Genomic DNA, 19200 nt, shown 5'->3' with positions numbered 1-19200 from the left:
CTAAGTATTCTGGAGTTGTGCTCATTATGCAGGCACGTTACAATAACAACAAATATCTAGAACAATCGAGTTGTCACTAAGTGCAGAGGCTGGTACTTCCATGGTGGCCCATGGGTGGGGAACGTGCTGCCAAGAGAGATTCAAACAAATCTGCTTTCTTTTGGAGAAAAAAATTGGAACCTGTTTCTTTGCCAGTTCAAATAACAATAACATCTCAAGGGAAAAGACACAAAAGAAAGAGGAGGAGAAAAGAAAATGTCTGGAGAAAAGAGAAAAATAACTTGAGTGTAGTGCAAAATACTAAGAGGACTTTGTACTAAATACAAAGAAAATATGAATACTACCTAAGATCTATTATCATTGGCTACTATTATGATCCTTATTGACATATTGTAAGGAAGAAAATGAAAGATCTGAGCTGGAATCTCCACGGGTGTAAATCAGCATCATTCTTCCTTGACTGCAAAAAGCTATGACAATTTAGAACAGCTGTTATTTGGCCCATATTGTTTTTTAGGTTTTTTTCTGGTTTTATTTTTGTAAATCACAGTGATGATCATGGGACAGAGGATGGATTGACAATATGAGCTGTGAATCCCATAGGACGTGTCTGCTGTTTCGAGTTTTCGAAGTCTTTTGAATGCTTAATGCAATGCTATTTGAATAACTAACAAAGTTTTCTTTGGCAGAAACCCTATTTGGTATCAGAACAACTAAATGATGACTTCAAATGATAATTACCAAACTGTGTTGTTGCTGGTTCATAATTGCCTGTTTGAGTATTGGGAGAAGGAGAAATGAAATTCTGTGTCATTGACCATGTCAGGAGAACTGGTATTCTGAGTTCGGAGCGAGTTAGTTTAGACTTCAGTTCAGCTTTTGCTTTGAAAATATGCTTTCTTCCTTATGGAGAACAACATGTTGTTTCTTAATTAGGTTTTGGTCTATTTTGTCCACAGTCCTTATCTGCTTGTCAAGGATATTTACAAAGAGTAGCATAATCCACCACATCTTTATAACTGTGATTTTTTTACAAATGATTTATTGCAGACAAATAGGAGTACGTATTACTTAGTAGCAACAGCAGAGTTGTAGAAAAACAGAGCATAAATTGTTCTTTATTTCACAAGCACTTTAAATAGCTATGTGCTAGACATCAGAGATGGCAAACAGATAAATAATTACCACAATGAAAGAAAACAACATTGAAATACAACATAGCACAGCTAAAGGACAATGCTGCCTGAAATAAGCTTGTTTGTAACTGTACAAGAATAAGAAAAACAGCCTTTCCCCATACCATCATCAAGCAGTCAGGTTAAGTCAGTTTGAATATTCACAAAACAATTCACTTATCCACTAGGAATGTATAATACTGTGGAAAAATCTTTAATTCAAAATGTTAATTATGGTAAATAAAAGCACAATTCTCCTGCGCTTTTCTTCGTTCACATTACTATTTCAGATCTTGTACGCAGAAGTTCAGGCAGGGGGGTGATTTTAGCAAGCTCCGGTGAACACAGATTTGCTAGATAAGAAGTCATGTGAATGGGAATTTGTCTTCTCAATGTGAACTCTAATGTTCATAAGCATCTTGCCAGCCGCTGAAGAGGTGAAAACCCTCAACACCTGATCACAGAAATCAGACTCCCTTTTCTCTGATGCTCCAAGTGAACTGGCTGTTTTCCAGGACAAAGCAGCACCTTTATTGAACGTGGACGCAGCCTCCTCTCAACTCATCCACAAAATGCATGTACTCAACCGCTACGCAACTGCCACGTTCATTTGCTATCAGCTGTCTCAATATAGGGAAACTCTGTTATTATTTTTACCCAAAGTAGTGCCTTTGATCTTAACACGAGTATTTCGAGAGGTTGTTTAAGAAGGCATCACAATGAGAGTGGTCTGTAACTGTGTAGTGTGGCCACTGTTAGCACCCTTACTTTTATGAGAAGCAAGGCAGACCATTGTATATACTCTTATTTGTTGTGCTAACCCAACTGACGAATCCTGTCTTCTAAGTGATTCACAGGGAATTAAGAGGGATAAAGAATTGGTGTTTTCTTCCAAGACTGATTTTCAGGGCTAGTTCTAGCTATCACTGTGATAAGTTCCTTTCATATAGATAGACATGCGGTTAGATGTGTGTGTCTGTGTGCATCAGTGTGTCTGCACGCGTTCTCTGAGATCCAATGGGACACAAAAACAGAAAACGGCCACTTCTCTAACTGCTTAGAAACTCCTCTTCTTGTCTCTGTGGCCCCCAGGTTGCGTCCACTGAGAATTGTTGCAGAACTCTTCATTTCAGCAGAGAAGTACCAGGCCCCAATATAGGCATTTGGTCAGTTCCCAAAGTTGAAGCTTTTCCGCCCTAACTTTTTGATGAGAAATAGTCCTCCTTTCTCATCCAGAGATTTATTACAAAGTAGTCTGTAAGTCTTACTTTCCCTTCCTTTTAGGCTTTTATTACACAGTCAGCTAGTTTCCAGAGATTTCTCCAGACTGTTTTTTTTCATATAATTATTATAACAATTACTTAAAGATTGTTTGAAATGTCTTGCTTTGACCTAATTCAGGAGATGGAGCCTTCTGCCAAGAGATTTACAGTGATCATGGATTTAAAATTTCTCAGAACCATGTTTTCAATCGGGACATCTTCAAAACTGTTGAATTAGTAGCGATGTATTGCTTATAGCTGTGAAGTTTTTCATTAATTCGTAGGGTTGCTGTGAATGTAATTCACTTTTAGCTCTTACAATAAGTTTATGGTGGTACAGATTTTGCTTAAGGCTCAAGTGAAACATAACATTTGGTCTTAATCCAATTTAATGTGTTGCCCGGTCAGGATTTCCTTGAATGACTCACTCATACCCCTACTGAATTGAAAAGGATATGTGTATGTAGACGTTGAACTTAAAATCCAAGACTTATGATTTCTTATCTTATCTCTAAATTAGTACCATACAACATCTTTATATTCTAATCATGTAGAAAACCGCAACTTTTCTTTTTTCTCTTGTTTTTCTTGTCTAATGAGGTCACAAAAAAGAATGCAGGTCACACATACAGGATGGGAGAGAAGTGGAGTGTTCATTCTGGACCGACAACTACACGCGTATGGCCAATGTAAAACAGTAGCTGAGTAATCCCACAAGGATGCTATAATGCCTTAAACTAACACAGGGACTGGTGGGGTTCAGCCACTTTGTGGGATCTGGTTCTGTGCATCCTGTCGCCTGCCGATGGGTGCAACCTCACTTGCCCCTTAACAAAAGCACATTCTCTTAGCAAGTGATCCGACTTCAGCACGGGAGGGAGAAGGAGCTACACCAGGTCAGTTATGGAGCAGAGGATGTAATCTGCTACCTCAAAGTTCATCTTAACCTTGTGGCAACTTGATTATGTGGCCATAATCCAAAGGTGATCTTTGTACATATAGCACAGGAATAAGAGACAGAAAAAAAGGTGATGTATTGCCATCTGTAATTTCTTTTGAGGACCACACTTAAAAGCTTTCCAATTTGCCAATATTAATTTTCAGAATGAAAATCTGTGACATCAAATATTCACAAATTCAAAGTTGTGGGCTTGTCAAAATCTCAGGGGATTCAAATAAATCCTTTATAATCTATCCAAAAAGGTTTTTGAAAGGAGGCTTGAAAATACACTGGAAACAAATGATTGGTAAGAAAATCTATGAGAACGGGGAGCTTCTTATTTACAGCAGGCAAAGGCAAAACTAAAGCCAGTGTCAGAATTTTAACTCTCAAATAGCTGAATGAGAAGCTGGACCAAGCATACATAATTTAGCAGTGAAGTTAATTGTCTATTACAACAGTGTTGTTAGCAGTGATCAGAATTAGATCACTTTCTGAAAAACATTCTCTAGTTCAACCAGGAATTACGAGGCTTTACGCCAGAAACTAGAGTAGCTTATTATGCTAATTGCCCCTGATCTTTTGATCCAGTAATGCCATGTACTAGCTTTCCAAACATACATATTATGTTCAGTTCTTCTGCATAGTTGTGCTCATGCCACATTGTGAAATTCTCTGTGTGATTCACCCAACAGAATAGATCAAGTCAATAAGCATTTAATAAAGTCCAGGCTTGAGACTCCTCTCCCCTCATGCTAGGTGCCAAGAAAATGGCAGAAAATACCTTCCTGCATATCCCAGACGCACAGCTGTATGCACTGAAAGATGTTTTTGAACTAATTGTTCAAGTTTTCGTCATCCTGTCTCTTCTTATGGATGAGGATCCGATCTACATTCTTTTCAAAGCAACTCCTTGCTTTCTGAAATTTATTGACGGCAGATTGTCCCATTGTGGGCTAACAGATCAGGTTCAGATATTATGAACACTGAAAAGAGTCCAAAAACACAGCAGAAACACAATTCATTTTTTTTGCAGTCCCAGGGACACAGTCTCACGGTTCCTTCAGATGTAACAATTTCATGAATCTAAGATCTAGTCAGAATCTAGTCTAAATTATTCGTCAGCATGCGTGTTGTACTGTTTGTTATAATCAAAGAGAAACAGTAAGTCACTACTTCTAACAGTCTATGCAATTTTGTCATCATTCTCTCAGACTAACAGAATTATGCCTGTACCTATATTGGCCATATTCAAAATGAAGAAGTTTTTCCAAATTGACCAAAATATTTGATATGTTGTAGGGCAAACTGAAGGTGGTAAAAACTCAGAACAATGTTTTTTGGAAGTTAGGTGCAAGTTGGCTTCTTCTGTGTCCCATTTATCTCCAGTCAGAATCTGAAGGTGAAGAGAGGAACAACGGTCCTGGTTTGGGTTAACTCTTAAAATGAGTACATAAATTCTGTTAGTTGCTCCTACCGGTCCTCAAAGTTGAATGGGATTTTTTTTTTTTTTTAAAGAGAACATCTAAGCACCCTGATGACTGCTTTGAACGATTGTGAATCATCATGGAGCATCACATGACTGAGTTAAAGCTTCCTCTTTGTTGTTTCAGGAGATACACTTACTCTGTAATTGCTAGGTTTTGCTTAGTATGATACTGTTCGTGGTGTTCCTTGGTGAAGATCCCCCACGTCAGCAGTCCTAGGTCACTATCTGGAAGTCCACAGGCTGCCTTTATATATGCTTGCTGCTCTGAAAAAATGGCAACATACTGGATTCATCACTTCCAGGGTCCTGCTGCTTCCTTTCTATTCCTGCCCAGCTTTTCCATCGCAGGACTGTTCCCGTTTTCCAACAACTATAGAGGCACCAGCGTTGGTGCTGCACAGGTATAGAAAACCTCCTGCAGGACAATATCTCCATGGGCTTTGTGCCTTAACTAAATTGTGGTCGTGTCTTCATGAGCAATATTATCAAGCACCACACTTTTAAGTCTGTCTCAAAGTCATCTCTTAGAGGAGTTTCAAAAGTAAAGGAGGGTTTTCTCTCATATTCATTAACATCAATGCATGTGATCGCTGATGGATGCTGTGATTGCTGCTGGCTGCCATGCGCCCTTGAGGGGGCCACAGAATTCAGTTTTACGAGTGCTGCTGGCCCACAGAACGTCTGTCTTTTCTCATGTGCATCCAACCATACGCTGTGCCATTCTGATGCAAATACCAGCCTCGGCTTCATCAAGTAGGAATACCAAGGTTCAACAAACCATTAAATGATCCTGGAGAAACGTACTAGAAAAACAGTGTGCAACACATTTTCGAACCACATTCCTCCATTGGGAATACAATTACCAATGAGAAGTTGTTTCCATTTCAGCAAAATTTTGTTTCTGCGCACAGCAAGAAGAGAGCGTTCTGCGATTTTATTTTAGACCAAAAATAATGATGGTGCTGTGTAACTGGCAGTAAAAATTCATCCTGAAATTCCTACAAGAACTGAAGTTGTATATCACAATTTAGTTTTTGTACAGCCATATAGCCTAATCAGCACTTCTTATTCAAACAATATTTCCAGCAATGAGTTCAGAAGTAGATATATAAACAGGGTTATCGGCTCTAATTGAGATACTATCATATATAACACATACAAAGACACTTGGCAAGCTTTTATCTTACAAGTTGTATTTGCACATGGATGGTATTTATAGCCTTTAAATTAAAATAAGATTTTTTTGGTTTTGGTCTTTCATCAACGTTGTTCATCAAGCAGGCCACACTCCTATATGACACTGTGTTCTGGAGCTGACCTGCATTCCTTTCAAACCATTTAATCACACACAGCTGACCAACATTCCTGTATAAAACCACCTAATCAAATGCATTACAAATACCCCAAATGGTTACTTAATCTCCATATATGTACAAGTGTGAAACGTGCAGTGTCCAAATATGCCCTTTCATAAAAGCGAATGACATAAAAGCAAAAGACGTTTCCAAAGTAAACCTTCCCCCCCTCACCCTCAATCAGCACAGTCATTTTTAAGGTGGTTAAGATATCATTGCTCCATGTAGTTGACCTTGCACAGGAAGATTAGAATTCACTGTCATTCATATTCGAGCTTGTTTTCTACACATCTTAAAAATGCAATTTAAGAAGAAAGAAATATAACAGCTTTCCACTTCTGGGCAAGTATGTCAAATGAGCTGCAAAATATTTGAAAATGCCTGACACTGCAGCACCTAGATATCTCAAGGAACATATCACAGAGAGCTATATTCCCTTTCATCTCCAAGTCGCTGGGTTCAGATGAAAAGCTTTTCAAGGTTATTACTGTCTGATGACTGTGTCTCAGGATTAAATGGAATGAGTTATTTTTTTTTATGTTCAGTAGCCACGATTTGATTAGCACTTTCACTAGAAATCCCTATACGAAGGACAGACTCGCTGTGCTGGAGACTGAACTGTTTTCCCTGTTTCCAGAGATACTTGTCCGGAGCAGTGCTACATGCTGACTGATGTGGGCATAGTTGTGGTACTGCTGAGTGTGCTCTATGTGTTCTGCAGGCAATAGTTTTCCAAAAATGCCAAACTAGCATAAATTCACTTTAATTTCCTACATGCACCTTTAGGGCTTTTGCTGTGTTTGCTCATCAGAGAAAATGAAATCTAAGAAGTTCTGTGCTTGAAACGTAAAAAGCGCACAAAAGCAGGGGGAGATGGAAAGGTATGTAAAGGGATACATTTAAGAGACAGGACGGAAAACGTGCCTATGAACAAGGGGGAAAAAAAAAAAATCCCTGCTAATACTGTCAAAGCACAGCACAGAACAGGCTAAATCACAAAGAGGAAAACCAGCCGAAGGTTCGCTTTTCTGCTCTTCTCCCGTGTCCATCAGATGCCCCGGTGGCAGGGTGTCACTCGGGACGACCCGTCAGGAGGAGGACTTTTCCCAGGCAGCCCCTGAGGAGCAGCCGGACAGTTTCTGGCCACCTCAGCGAGCGCTCAGGGCGGCTGGTGCAGGACCACCCTCTGCACCTCCGCGGACCCTCCGCACCGGAGGAGGCAACGGGGGTTTCTCGCCAAGGCAGACGAGACCCGCTCAGGGGGAAGGTGTTCCAGGGTGCCACCGTCTCTGTCGGCGTGAACGGGCGGGAAGCACCGACGCTTTCCAGGTTTTATAGCAGACCAAAAAAAAAAATAAAATTAAAAAAACCCCAAACCCTAACAACCCACCCCCAAATCCACCAAGTTTTTATTTTAAACAGATGTGAGCGGATTGAACGCCGTATTTTCAGGTATTTTTAGTGCCAGGCGCTCAGGGTTTGACGACGACGGGGCAGCGCTTGACACGTGCGTAAAACCCGCGGGGGCGGAAGAAGGCACCCACCGCCGGCAACCGCGGGGCGACCGCTCGCCCGGGGGCTCCCGGCGGCGCAGGGATACCCCCGGCGGCCACCAGGGCCCCCGCGGACTCCTCTCCCCCCCGCACCGGGGGGTGGGGGGCGCCTCCCGTACCGCCCGCCCCCCCCCCCCTCCGCCGCCGGTCACGTGGCAGCGCCCCCCGCGCCCCGAGACCGGCATTGTGACGCAGCAGGCCTCCGTCGCGGCGGCGGCGCGAGGAGGCGCGGGCGCGGCGGGGCGGGTGAGTGCCGCCCCCGGGAGCGCGCCCGCCGGGCCGGGCCGGGCGAGGAGCCCAGCGTGCGGCGGGGCCAGCCCCCTCCCGTCCCTGCCGGCCGCTGGCCGGTGGAAGGGCAGGGGCGGAGGGCGGGGCGGCGGGAGCCGGGCCGCTGCCTGCACCGGCGGGGAGTGGCGGGGGGCGGCAGCCGAGAGGCGGCACCTGGGTCCTTCCCCCGTCTCCATCACCCCGCGGCTGCCGTGAAACGGCCGCGGCCGAGCGGAGCGGAGGGGTGAGGTGAGGCGAGGCGAGGGGAGCGGAGAGTAGAGGAGCGGGAGGGGGGCTTTGTTGCCGACGATAACGCCGTCCCCCCGGGGGCGGCGTGGGGCGGGGGGGGGGGCGCGGAGCCGGGCCCGGGGTCCCCCGCGGGGGATGCGGGTAGCGCTGGAGGCGCCCGGTGCCGCTGCGGGCCGTCCCCGGGGGGTGCGGGAGCGGGGGGAGAGGCGGCCGGGGAGGGGGGCGGGAGCGGGGAGCGAGCCCCGGCCCCTGCCATCCCGCCCCGGGGAAGTGCTTTCCGCATGAAATCAGGGCTGAGCGCGGGGGGTTTTGCTGGGGCTGAGCACATACGTGATGTCAGCTCCGCGGAGTGCCGCCGCGAAACCCCCGCGTAGCGCAGCGAGAGCCGCTGACACCCGCAGCCGGCGCAAAATCCGCCTCCGCTCCGCTCGGAGCCCCGCCACCCCGGCGGGGGGGACACAGCCTTCAGCACCCTCCTGCCCCACCGACGTCTGGAAGGAAATCAAGTAGGAGTTGCATGTTCGTAACTGTGGGGCGGCAAAGTTGTCTGGTAGAAAAACTGTGCCTCGGCTTACGCTTGGGTCAGCCCAAGATCGTGTTTTTGCAGCACCAGGGATCAAGCCGTTTTCGTACCCGTATCAGTGAGCGCTTTTATGCGAGCAAATGCAATTCGTATGAAGATAAGCTCGAGGATCAGGTCCTGATGGTGCTGGATACAAACGAGCTCCTAAATGGTCTCAGTCTTCATTGTCAGTGTTACCACCTCATGGCACTTTCAATGGTTGGCTTAAAGCCACAGCTCTTAGAAAGAGATATTAATCAGTCATAACTGCTTCTCGAAAAGCTCCCCTACCCCAGAACCCACCAAAAAACTGCTAGTGCCTATGGTTCCGTAGAAAATCTTGGAAGCATGGCCTCATTGTACACCGCAGTGATCCAAATGCAAAAGGTAGCTTAAAAAGTTTTAAAAAAAATTATTCTGGAGGAAATGACTTGATTGTTGGATGTTTTTGTGAAATTTAAATGGCTGAAGAAAGGGATACAATTGTAGCATAGGAAGACCCAAATTACTGTCTGTCTTGTGCAAATAACTCTGATCCTGCAGTCAGGAATTATGTTGAATGATGTGCATGTATTTAAGTCTGTGTGCTGTAGCAGACTTTGATAGTGTCCTGCCCTTACTGAATTTGATGTATGTATGTACTGCATGTACACCTAACGAGCCATAAATAATAAGACCCATTGCCTTACTACCACCCGTAAACGTGAGCTTCTTCACCCTAAAAATCCTCTGCGACTAGCTCATGGGCTGCCACTTCTCTCTTTGTACTGCTAAGCCTGTGAGTATGCCTGGTGCCATACTGTCACCATATTTTGGATTTTTCTCACCCATATTTCGCACCTAAGCTGGAAACCTGGTCTTGAGAGCAGGTTTGAGGGGTCGCTCAGGAGGGAGTTAAAACACAGTGAGAAGGGGTTTTCATGTGAATAAAACAATTAGAGTTTGACCTGTCCAGTTGTCAAGAAGAGACTTGCCTCACCACTATAGTTCCAAAATGGTATAGTCGCTTTTCCTTTAGGCATTCCTTCAGTTAACACATAGGCATAGTGCCCATGCCTGGTGTGAAAAGGCTCCCTTTGTAAGGTGTGGTATATTTCATTTTTCCGTGTTTTCCTGTGTCAAAGACTGACTTATGCAAACTGACTGTTCCACTTCACTCAGTCACTAATGGTATCTTAAACCAGCAGTTCATTCATTTTTCAGATCTTTGTGGTTTCTGATCTGTGTCATTGACTCAATGTGCCGTACAAAGCAAATGTGGCTTGTAGCTTGTTGAAAAAGTGGGTAAAATAGAATTATATCAGAAGAAGGGTTCATTGAAGAGTTATCTCCAAATCCAAGGAGCCTGTAAGAGACCAGCCTGTTAAAAAACCTCCTTGTTTGAGTGTGTAATCCAGTGTGGGCTACTCAAAATACTTTAAGTGGCATTTTGGCATAAGGAGATGGACAGTCTTTCAGGTAAGGAAGTCCTATAGAAGATAGTCAATTATATTAGCTAGAATCTGTCAAGACAGCAACGTGGTAAGTAAGTATGGATTTCTTCGGGGGCAGCTTCTGAGTTTACAAAGAGCTGTGTGTAAAAGGTAGACTGGTTGGAGAAGGTGACTGAGTGGTACCTTAGGAGATGCAGTCCCTCCCCTGAATACTGTGAGTGAGCGATAGGTCACTTTGCATTTATTTTTTTCGTGTCTGGAAAACCATAATCCCAAATATCTACAAATTTTGTAACCACTTTTTGACAAGGCATCCGCAGAGCTTCAAGAAGCTTGGAAGTGTTTCTTACTGCCCCTCTGCTTCCCAATTGTCTGGTCTTGCTGGGATCCGAAACCTGTCCCCATGCGAACTCCATAGGTCCAAGAATAATTCTTCCAACACGTACCTGAGGTGGGATACCACTTGCCTGCACTGGTACAGCTCTCCTTCTCACACAGTCCTCTTCCAGGATGTCCCAGGCCCCTGTTGTCTCTACACCTGCAGCAGACCCATCCTGCTTGGACACTTGCCTGATTAGAACCAGGAAGGGGAAAGTGTGACAGCCCTGCTGCGGCCGCTCTGGTTTCTATCCTCTGAAATGGAGACACGTGGGAAGTGCTGCCTCCACACTGTGTGAGATGCCAGCAAGAAAGGGGAGCACAGCCAGGGGCAAGGCTGGTGGGGTGACTCAACAGGAGCACAAAAGTCACGTTGGCAGTAGTGCAGGGATGATGGTACTCGTGGTCCTGGCATCATTTAATGTCATGTATGCGTGGAGTGGTGATGCTGCACCTCACAAGCACAAGGACCAGTAGTTCCAGTGGCCTTTGTGGGGTGCAGCATGTTATCTCTCCTCACCCTTTTTTTTTAATGTTTCAGCTGACTAGATGGGATGTACAGCAGAGCTTTATATCCACCCCTGTCTGTCTCTGATTACATGCACAGAGCTCCAGAAGCAACCCATGAATCACAAGCATGTTTACGGGAGCGAGGAGGGAAAGAGAAGGGAACAATTGCCATTTTTATTTCAGTTTTATTAAATAGGCCTACATCTATTTCAGGTTACAGTTGAAGGTAAAATGCCAGAAGGAGAATATTCTCATCCTTCCTTATTCAGCCGTGTTAATTAATGCTAAGTGAAATGAAGTTCATATTTTCCAGGTGAAAGTCTTTGTAAGGAACCCGTTTGCCAATGCTTTACTGTGTATTGCTTAGAAAACACAGTGATTTTGTCCAGTTGAAATACATATGTTCATTGTCAAGATGAAAAATATGTTAAAAAAAGTTGAGAAGTATTAGATTTTGGAAGGGTGAGTAGTTGTTCTTTTCAACTGTTGTCAGAATAAGACCATAACTAAACTAAAGGAAATAATGCTTAGACAATTGGCAAGAGGACTTGGAGGAGTGTTGTGTCTGTGCTCTCTCTTTTTCTGGCAGATCTGTCTGTTTCTCAAAGGAGGCAGAGAAGATAGGTTTACATGGAGCAGGTGCATAGTAAACACAGGGGAATTTCTCTTTAAATGCAAATGTGGTTATAGAATGGATTTATATGCGCAGTAGAACCATTGGAAACAAGAAAATAGAACATGTGCATCAGATACCTTATTGATTTAAGGTCTCAAGAGAGTTTGCAACTGAAGGGGAGAAAAGTAATTAATTAATTATTGTGGTAAAAATATGACCTGCTGCTTACCTGTCTAAGGTGGAACTGTAATTTCATCTTCTAAGGTAAAATTCCAAGTGATTCAGAGATCTGAAGATCATAGAGGTATCAAAGAGAAGTACAATTCCGCTGTCATAGTTTGGCAGCTGGGGCAACCCTTCACTAGGTATATTTTCCTGTATGTTAAGGAGCATTTAGAAAGGCTTATTTTGAATATGAATGTGGTTGATTTGCAGTTTATAAAGAATTACTGAATAATGCTTGAAAATGTGTTTTTTTTCTGGTTAAATCATAGCATTAGGTTTGGAAGGTTTGCTGTAAGCGTTTCCTTTTCAGTTCCGTTTCCTCCCCAGTTCTTGTTTGCAGTCAAACTGCTGGCATTATTTTTCTTTGTTTATACTGGAGAAAAAGGCATTGTCTCACTTATCTTTTAAACTCAATACAGTGTGTTACATGACCTCTCCTTGTGTATAAACCCTCCCCCCTCTCCCCCCGGTCTGTTTTATTGTTACTGTATCAATCTGGAACTTACCATTCAAAATTGAATTCTAATCAGGAACTTAACACTTCCCTTCAACCCCCCCATTTTAGCAAACTTGTTTACATCTGTGAGTAAAAATCAGGCTGTGCTGCATAGCTTTCTCACATGTGCGCGACAAGGGTGTGCACATGATTATGATTTGAAGCGATACTGCTCTGCTGGTTATTCATCCATGTAGCTCTTCTGCTGGGTCTGGCCACACTGGCTGGCATTTTTTCTTAAGAAATAGGAAGTACGTTTAACTGTCCAGACTTAACAACGTATAACTGCAAGTATGTTTATACATGCACATAGGTATCTCGTGTTCTCCTTTGCTAAAATACAACTGTAAATGTTCTGCCTTTCGTGTGCTGCGCTGTCAGTTCCAGTTGAGTCACAGTAGTAAATTTATGAAGAGCCTAAGAATTGCTTTTGAATTGGCTCAAGATTTTAAATATTGAAGTTGTCAGCATGTTGAGAGATTTATTTGAATATTTGTAAATGCTGTGTCCAAGATGTTTTTAAAACCAAAACAACAACAAAAAACCAAAACTACAAAACCCCAAACAAAATAAAGCAAAATAAAACCAGTAAATATACTGCACACAGAAACAGGAGTGCTAGCAAGGTAAATAAGCTGCATGCCACATTCCCTGACCCACACTTCTGATGTGCTCAGCCTAAGTTTTGTGCTCATTTCTCCTCCTGCACATTCAGAGAGTCTTAAGGTATGTGTCCTAATTATGTTAAATACTGGGATATTATGATTTTGCAAACTCATATGTTGAGAACTGGATAAAGCACAATATTTGTGCTTGTTGCTAGGATGTGGGCAAAAACTTACGTTGAGTTACAGAATGGAATCACCAGGAAATTGAGTTATACTTACATCATTAATTATTTGCTTTTCATTAACCTAAACCAGATTTTGAATTAGAGGTGAAGGAATTTATGGCAGCTAAATGTAAGGAACTTTGAATAAATACCGTCATCTTGAACTCTGCCAATGCTTTTCACTTCGTATCTGCAGAATCATGGTTACCTGGGCCCCTTGACAAACATTGTTCATGTTTAAGTTAATGGTCATCCTTGTGGTAGGTGTGAATGGAGTGAGGCAGTGTACCCATGGAACAAACAGCAGGTTAGAAGAAGGAGGACTCGGCTTTTCACTGTCCTTTTGAATATGACACCTTCTACAACATCTTGGTGTGATGCTTGCTTAAAGCAATTTGATAGCATAAATTTTAGGAGTTTGTTTGTATTCCTTTGGATACGTCTTTGTATTAGTTATCTGCATATGGCATTTTATCTTTTCCGTAGGTAAAAGAGAACTACCTTTTAAAGTCTGATAATGCTAAGAGTAGTTGCTTTTATGATTGAACAGGCCAGATCTTGGAAGAAATGCTGTCAAAGCAATTAGTTGCATCTTAAAAGAGAACTACATTTGTAATACGGTGTTACAGAGCACATGGTGCAGTTCCAGAAATTAATGGTTGGAGGTTTTGCATTTAGTTCAACATGTTCCTTTGTGTTAGTGTCCCATGTTGTATTTTTGATAAATAGTAATGATACTGCTTTTGGTGATAAGTTGACTCTTAATTCTAGATTCAGGAAGCCTCTGTTTACAAATAGCTCAATACAACGTTTCTTGGAACAGAGTTTTGTGAGAACCAGTATCTGAGAGATTAGTATAAAATCATTACTTATTTTTCAGCATTATGAATCTGCTACTGCTGTATATGACACAGATTTAGCAATCATCTCAGCTGCTGGGTAGTGCTTTCAAAAGCATTGATAATGTCAGTCTAATGGGTAGGTGTTTCACACCGTGCTTGGCAACTTTAGCTATCGTTCTCTGAGACTGAACAGACAGCAATTAAACTTTCACCCACTTCTTTAGAGTTGTTCTTGAAGGTCATAGATGAAGCACATTGGCAAACAGTGTAATGGAAACTGTGTTTCTGCTCTTTAATGTGATGGTCCCTATGCGGAGGAGTTAACTGTTGCCTCCCTGCCCTTCCTAGTGAAGCGCTTCATGAATCGGATCTGAGATGAAATGGCTGGAACAGCCCTGCCCGATGATGGGAGGTTTAGCTGTGATTGAGTGCCGAGATGCCCAGGGCCAGGCGGCGAAGCAGAGCACGACTGTGCACGTGCTCAAGGTTTCCACAGAGAGACAGGCAGCAGCATGGGATTTTTATCCCTGCGCCCAGAATTTTCTGTATTTCACTAGCTCGCTTCTTCCCGTGGTAGATTAGCCCATATGTAATCCCCGCTGCTGTGATCTGATTCTGACCAGAACTTTAACTGTCTGAGTCAACACCAGCTTGTGTGTCTTTATACTCTCCTCATAAGGCAGCTAAGCGTGCTGAAGAACTGCATTCCTTCTTAACTTGTCTTCTGGATGTGATTTAGCAAAATGCACACAGAATCTCCCTGGAGTGAATCATTCCTTACGCAGTCAGTTTAAGAATGTGCGTAAATCCGCTTGGTCACTTGCTGGACAAATGGTAGTTAGCCCTCCCTGAGAGGGTGTAGTGTCTGTAGTAGTTTGTAGAGGACGTAGTGTTGCAGCTGTACAGCACACCACTGTTTGAGGGGAGGCGGTCCTGAGTTTGAAGGACTTTATCATCTCCTGGGTTTCTGCATCACCATAGCTTCTGCCCCTGGTAGCAGCAGTAGTGGATGAAGCCATTGTTAGTATCTTGATGTTCTTCTCAAAGGACTGACCTTGAAACAGATAACTAATGGTTAGAGCTCCGACGTCTGGCGTTAGTACTTTATGAAGAGGAATGAGCGCCATTTACAGGTGACACAGCTGCCTGTGGAGTCTAACAGTGTCTCTTCATTAGACAGTAAAGCTGGGTGAGTCGCTGTGCCTCAAGGATGAGGTTAATCTGGCCCAACTCGGTGAATCCCCACAGGAAGGGCTGACCAGCACATGTTACTGTGTCCTCCAGGAGTACAAGGGAAGCAGGTTGTGTAGGGGGAGGAATTAGCCCTGCTAATACAATTTAGCAAAATGGACACTCTCTCCAGCATGTGTTCCTCATCAGGTCCCATATGCTTTACGGTATGTTCCCAGGCTTTGCTTTTTGCAAATGCAGTTTTTAGATGAAAGTATCTACAGTAGCACTATTTCTGGATGTGTCTACACTGCAATCGAGTAGTGCGATTGCAGGACATGCAGACAGATCTGTACTAGCTTTGATCTGTATGTGATGTGAAGACATGCCAGCCTAGACTTAAGAGAGGGCTGTCCAGGCCTTCTGGACAGATTGTTAAGCCATGCTGAAGTCTGCTTTCATCTGTCTTCACTGCTATTTTTAACCGTGCTATCTAGATTAACACTACCGTGGATACTCCTACACATGCTGACATAAATCCACAACTGCATGCCCACTGCTTCCCTACAGTGTTGTCGGTGGATGCTCTTCATCTGGGTGTGTGTCCCTTATTCTTTGTACTGAGACAGTCTAGTTCTCTTTTCCACTGAGTTTAGTTGTTCATTTCACAATTTAATTCCTCTCTGTAAGGAATTATAGAAAGAGCAACAGAGTGTAGGAGAGACTTCTGGCAATTTTCCACTCCAAAAATTCATTTTATAGTCTCTATTCCAAGTCTGATTGTTAAGCTCAGCCTTAAAGAACCTCCAGATCTAGGCTACACGTTTTTTGCAAGTGTTAAAATCCAGATGAGAAACCAGGTTGACGGAGCAACGTTAGAAAGTTGTTGTTTTAAAATGTTCTTTATGAAAGCATTGAATCTAGAGCACGGTTATGTGAAAAAAAAAAAGTGAATTTGTATGAAAAATATCAGCAATGACTGCAAGTTGGTTATCGTATATAAAATACGCTCCAACTTTATTAAAAGGATCTGAATATATTTTTAAGAGTATTAACGTTTATGGGTTTTGAACATTGCAAGGAAGAGCCCTGCACTACTGAGAGTTTCTTGTTGTTTTGTTTTGGGGTTTTTTGTTTTGGTTTGGGTTTTAATGGGTGTAAAAGGGTTCTTTTTACTTTGTCAGTGAGATTAATTGTTAAGTTAGTCCGCAGTCTTGTCAATGAAGTGTGCTTCTAATTAAGGTACCATGTTTTAAGAGTAAAGTTTGACAAAAGCAAGTATACTTGCACATCAGATTTTAGTATTTTTTATTCAGAAATAGACTTTTATTTCCTCATTAAAAACCAAGCAACCAACCAAACAAGACTGCATGAAACAGCAAAACTGATATGTATCTAAGGATATAATGTAAAAAGATCTGTTGAGTCTCCAATTCTTTTACTGTGCAATTTTCATGCTATTTAACAAAGACAAGGGAGAAAACATGGCTTGAAAATTGAAGTTAGGACACAAAAAGATGAATTCGTGCAAATTTTTTTCATGACAGAAATATTTCACATAAAAGCGAGTATTGTCAAACAAAGAGGAATACAAAATAGACTCTACAAAGGCATATATTTCTGTGACATGAGACACACTGTAGAGGAGTAAGGTGAAGCTGAGCTTTTCAGCCTGGTGGAATGTTGCAGATTACTTATCTGCCAAGGAAATGTTTTGTTTCTAGATAAATGGTTGAACTGAAATAAATAAAATATTCCCTCATCTTTCCTTAAACAGCTGTTTAAAAAAAGTATTTCTTATGCCTGTCCTTGACACCTTTCTGAGGAAAAAGAACAGCCTTGGCTCACCGGATGGAGCATAAGTATGCAAGCACATACCAGCTAAACCTGGTTCTAGCACCATGTGGTCTTGAATAAATTATCTAATTCTTTTCACTTATCCACCTATAAAATGAGCAGAAAATATATTAGGGAATTGCAGTAGCAGAATTGTCAATACCAACATCTTTTTGTAATACGGAGATCTAACAATGCCTAACGTTTTTCATTATGAAAAAGATTCATCCTTTTCCTGAACAGCTCCAGCACTTTCACAGTTTGAAGGTGCTAGAGGCTGAATGTATCTCCCGTGGTGTACTTAGTCTTCCTTAGTCCCCTCAGTGGTCCTGTGTAATGCTAGGGGAGCCCTCCCACAGGACTGTGCACTGCACAGATAGCTCATCATGTGCCAGAAGTGGAGAACTTGGTGTCTTCTTTTGATTGAAACTCCTTCAAAGAAAAAAGCCATCACTGGAAATTACATGAATAGTTAAAAGATTTGTGGTTGTCACGAAGTCAGGTGCTTTTAAATTAAAAAATGGGAGAGCCATTTTGTGGTGTCTTCACTTTTCCCCTTTTTGGCAGATTGCATGGTGGTCAGGGATGTTTAGCTGATAGCCTTGGTTCATTTGTTAATGGAGCTGGAAGGAACATAGATAACAGGGTAAAGAAATGGTACAGGGGACCTGGTTACACAGAACATGGAAAAGGCTGAAGTACTGAATGCCTTCTTTGCCTCAGTGTTTACTCACAAGACTGGCCTTCAATGAGGGGAGGTTGGAGCAAGGAAGATGTACCCTTGGTGGAAGAGGATCAGGACAAGGAATACTTCAGCTAACTGAACATACGTAAATCCATGGACCCTGATGATGTGCGCCCATGGGTCCTGAGGGACCTGGCAAATGTCATTGTGAGGCCACTCTCAATAGTCTTTGATCAGTCATGGTGACAGGGATAAGTACCTGAAGACTGGAGGACAGCAAATGTCACCCCCATCTTCAAGAAGGGCAAGAAGGAGGACCCAGGGAACTACAGGCGGGTCAGCCTCACCTCAGTTCCTGGGAAGATGCTCAAGCAGCTAATCCTGAAAACCATTTCCAGGCACATGAAGGACAAGAAAATCATCAGTAGTAGTCAGCATGGTGGGGAAGTCAGCCTTGACCAACTCAATAGACTTCTATGATGAAATATCTAGCCTGGTAGATGAGGGGAGAGCAGTGGTTAGTGTCTACCTAGGCTTCAGTGAGGCCTTTGACACTGTCTCCCATAAGATCTTCACAGGGAAGCCGTTTGTGTACTGGCTGGATGAGCAGTCAGTGACATAGGTCAACAACTGGCGGTATGGACACGTCTAGAGGGTCATGACCAGTGGAACAAAGTCTAATTGGAGACCAGTGATTAGCAGTGTATCCCAGGGGTCAAGTCCTGTTTAACATCATCATTAATGAGCTGGATGATGAGATGAAGTGCACCCTCAGCAAGTTTGCAGGTGACACAAAACTGGTTGGAGTGGCTGATACGCCAGAGGGTCATGCTGCCAACCAGAGGGACCTCAACAGGCTGGAGAAGTGGGCGGAGTAGTGCAGAGCCCTGTACCTGGGGAGGAACAACCCCCCACACCAATATATGCTGTGGGCCACCCAGCTGGAAAGCAGCTTGTCAGAAAAGGAGCTGGTCATCCTGGTGGATACCACTTTGAACACAGGAGACCAGTGTGCCCTTTTGGCAAAGGCCAATGGTATCCTGGGCTGCACTGGACAGAGTATGTCCAGCAGTGAGTCAACAGTGAGTGAGTGATCCTTCCCCGCTACTCAACACTGGGGTTCCCACTGTGAGAGAGACGTGGACATGCTGGACAGAGTCCAACAAAGGGCTGCAAAAATGACTATGAGGTTGGAGCATTTCACATGAGAAAAAACTGAGAGATCTAGGACTGTTCAGCCTAGAGGAGGAAGGCTCAGGGTGAGACCTCATCAATAATATAAATACCTGCAGGGAGGGTGCAAGGAGGTTGGAGCCAGGCTCTTT

At 43.3% G+C, this 19200-nt stretch overlaps 1 protein-coding gene across 3 annotated transcripts in view; it reads left to right on the top strand.

The window, feature by feature from the left end:
- Positions 1–8149: 8149 nt before the first annotated feature.
- The window catches only part of SNCAIP (synuclein alpha interacting protein), a 90081-nt gene continuing 79030 nt past the window's right edge, over positions 8150–19200 (top strand). For 2 of the 3 annotated variants that reach the window (XM_074570443.1, XM_074570442.1), the window contains exon 1: positions 8175–8290. The gene's annotated coding sequence lies outside the window, so the exon portion shown is untranslated. Of the gene's footprint in view, positions 8291–19200 lie in introns of all 3 variants that reach the window. The other variant, XM_074570441.1, reaches the window with a different exon arrangement.

The sequence above is a fragment of the Larus michahellis genome, chromosome Z (genome assembly GCF_964199755.1).
Source record: "Larus michahellis chromosome Z, bLarMic1.1, whole genome shotgun sequence".
In the NCBI taxonomy this organism is placed as follows: domain Eukaryota; kingdom Metazoa; phylum Chordata; class Aves; order Charadriiformes; family Laridae; genus Larus; species Larus michahellis.
Note: the sequence above shows the minus strand (reverse complement) of the source record. Positions and strands in the feature narration are given on the sequence as shown.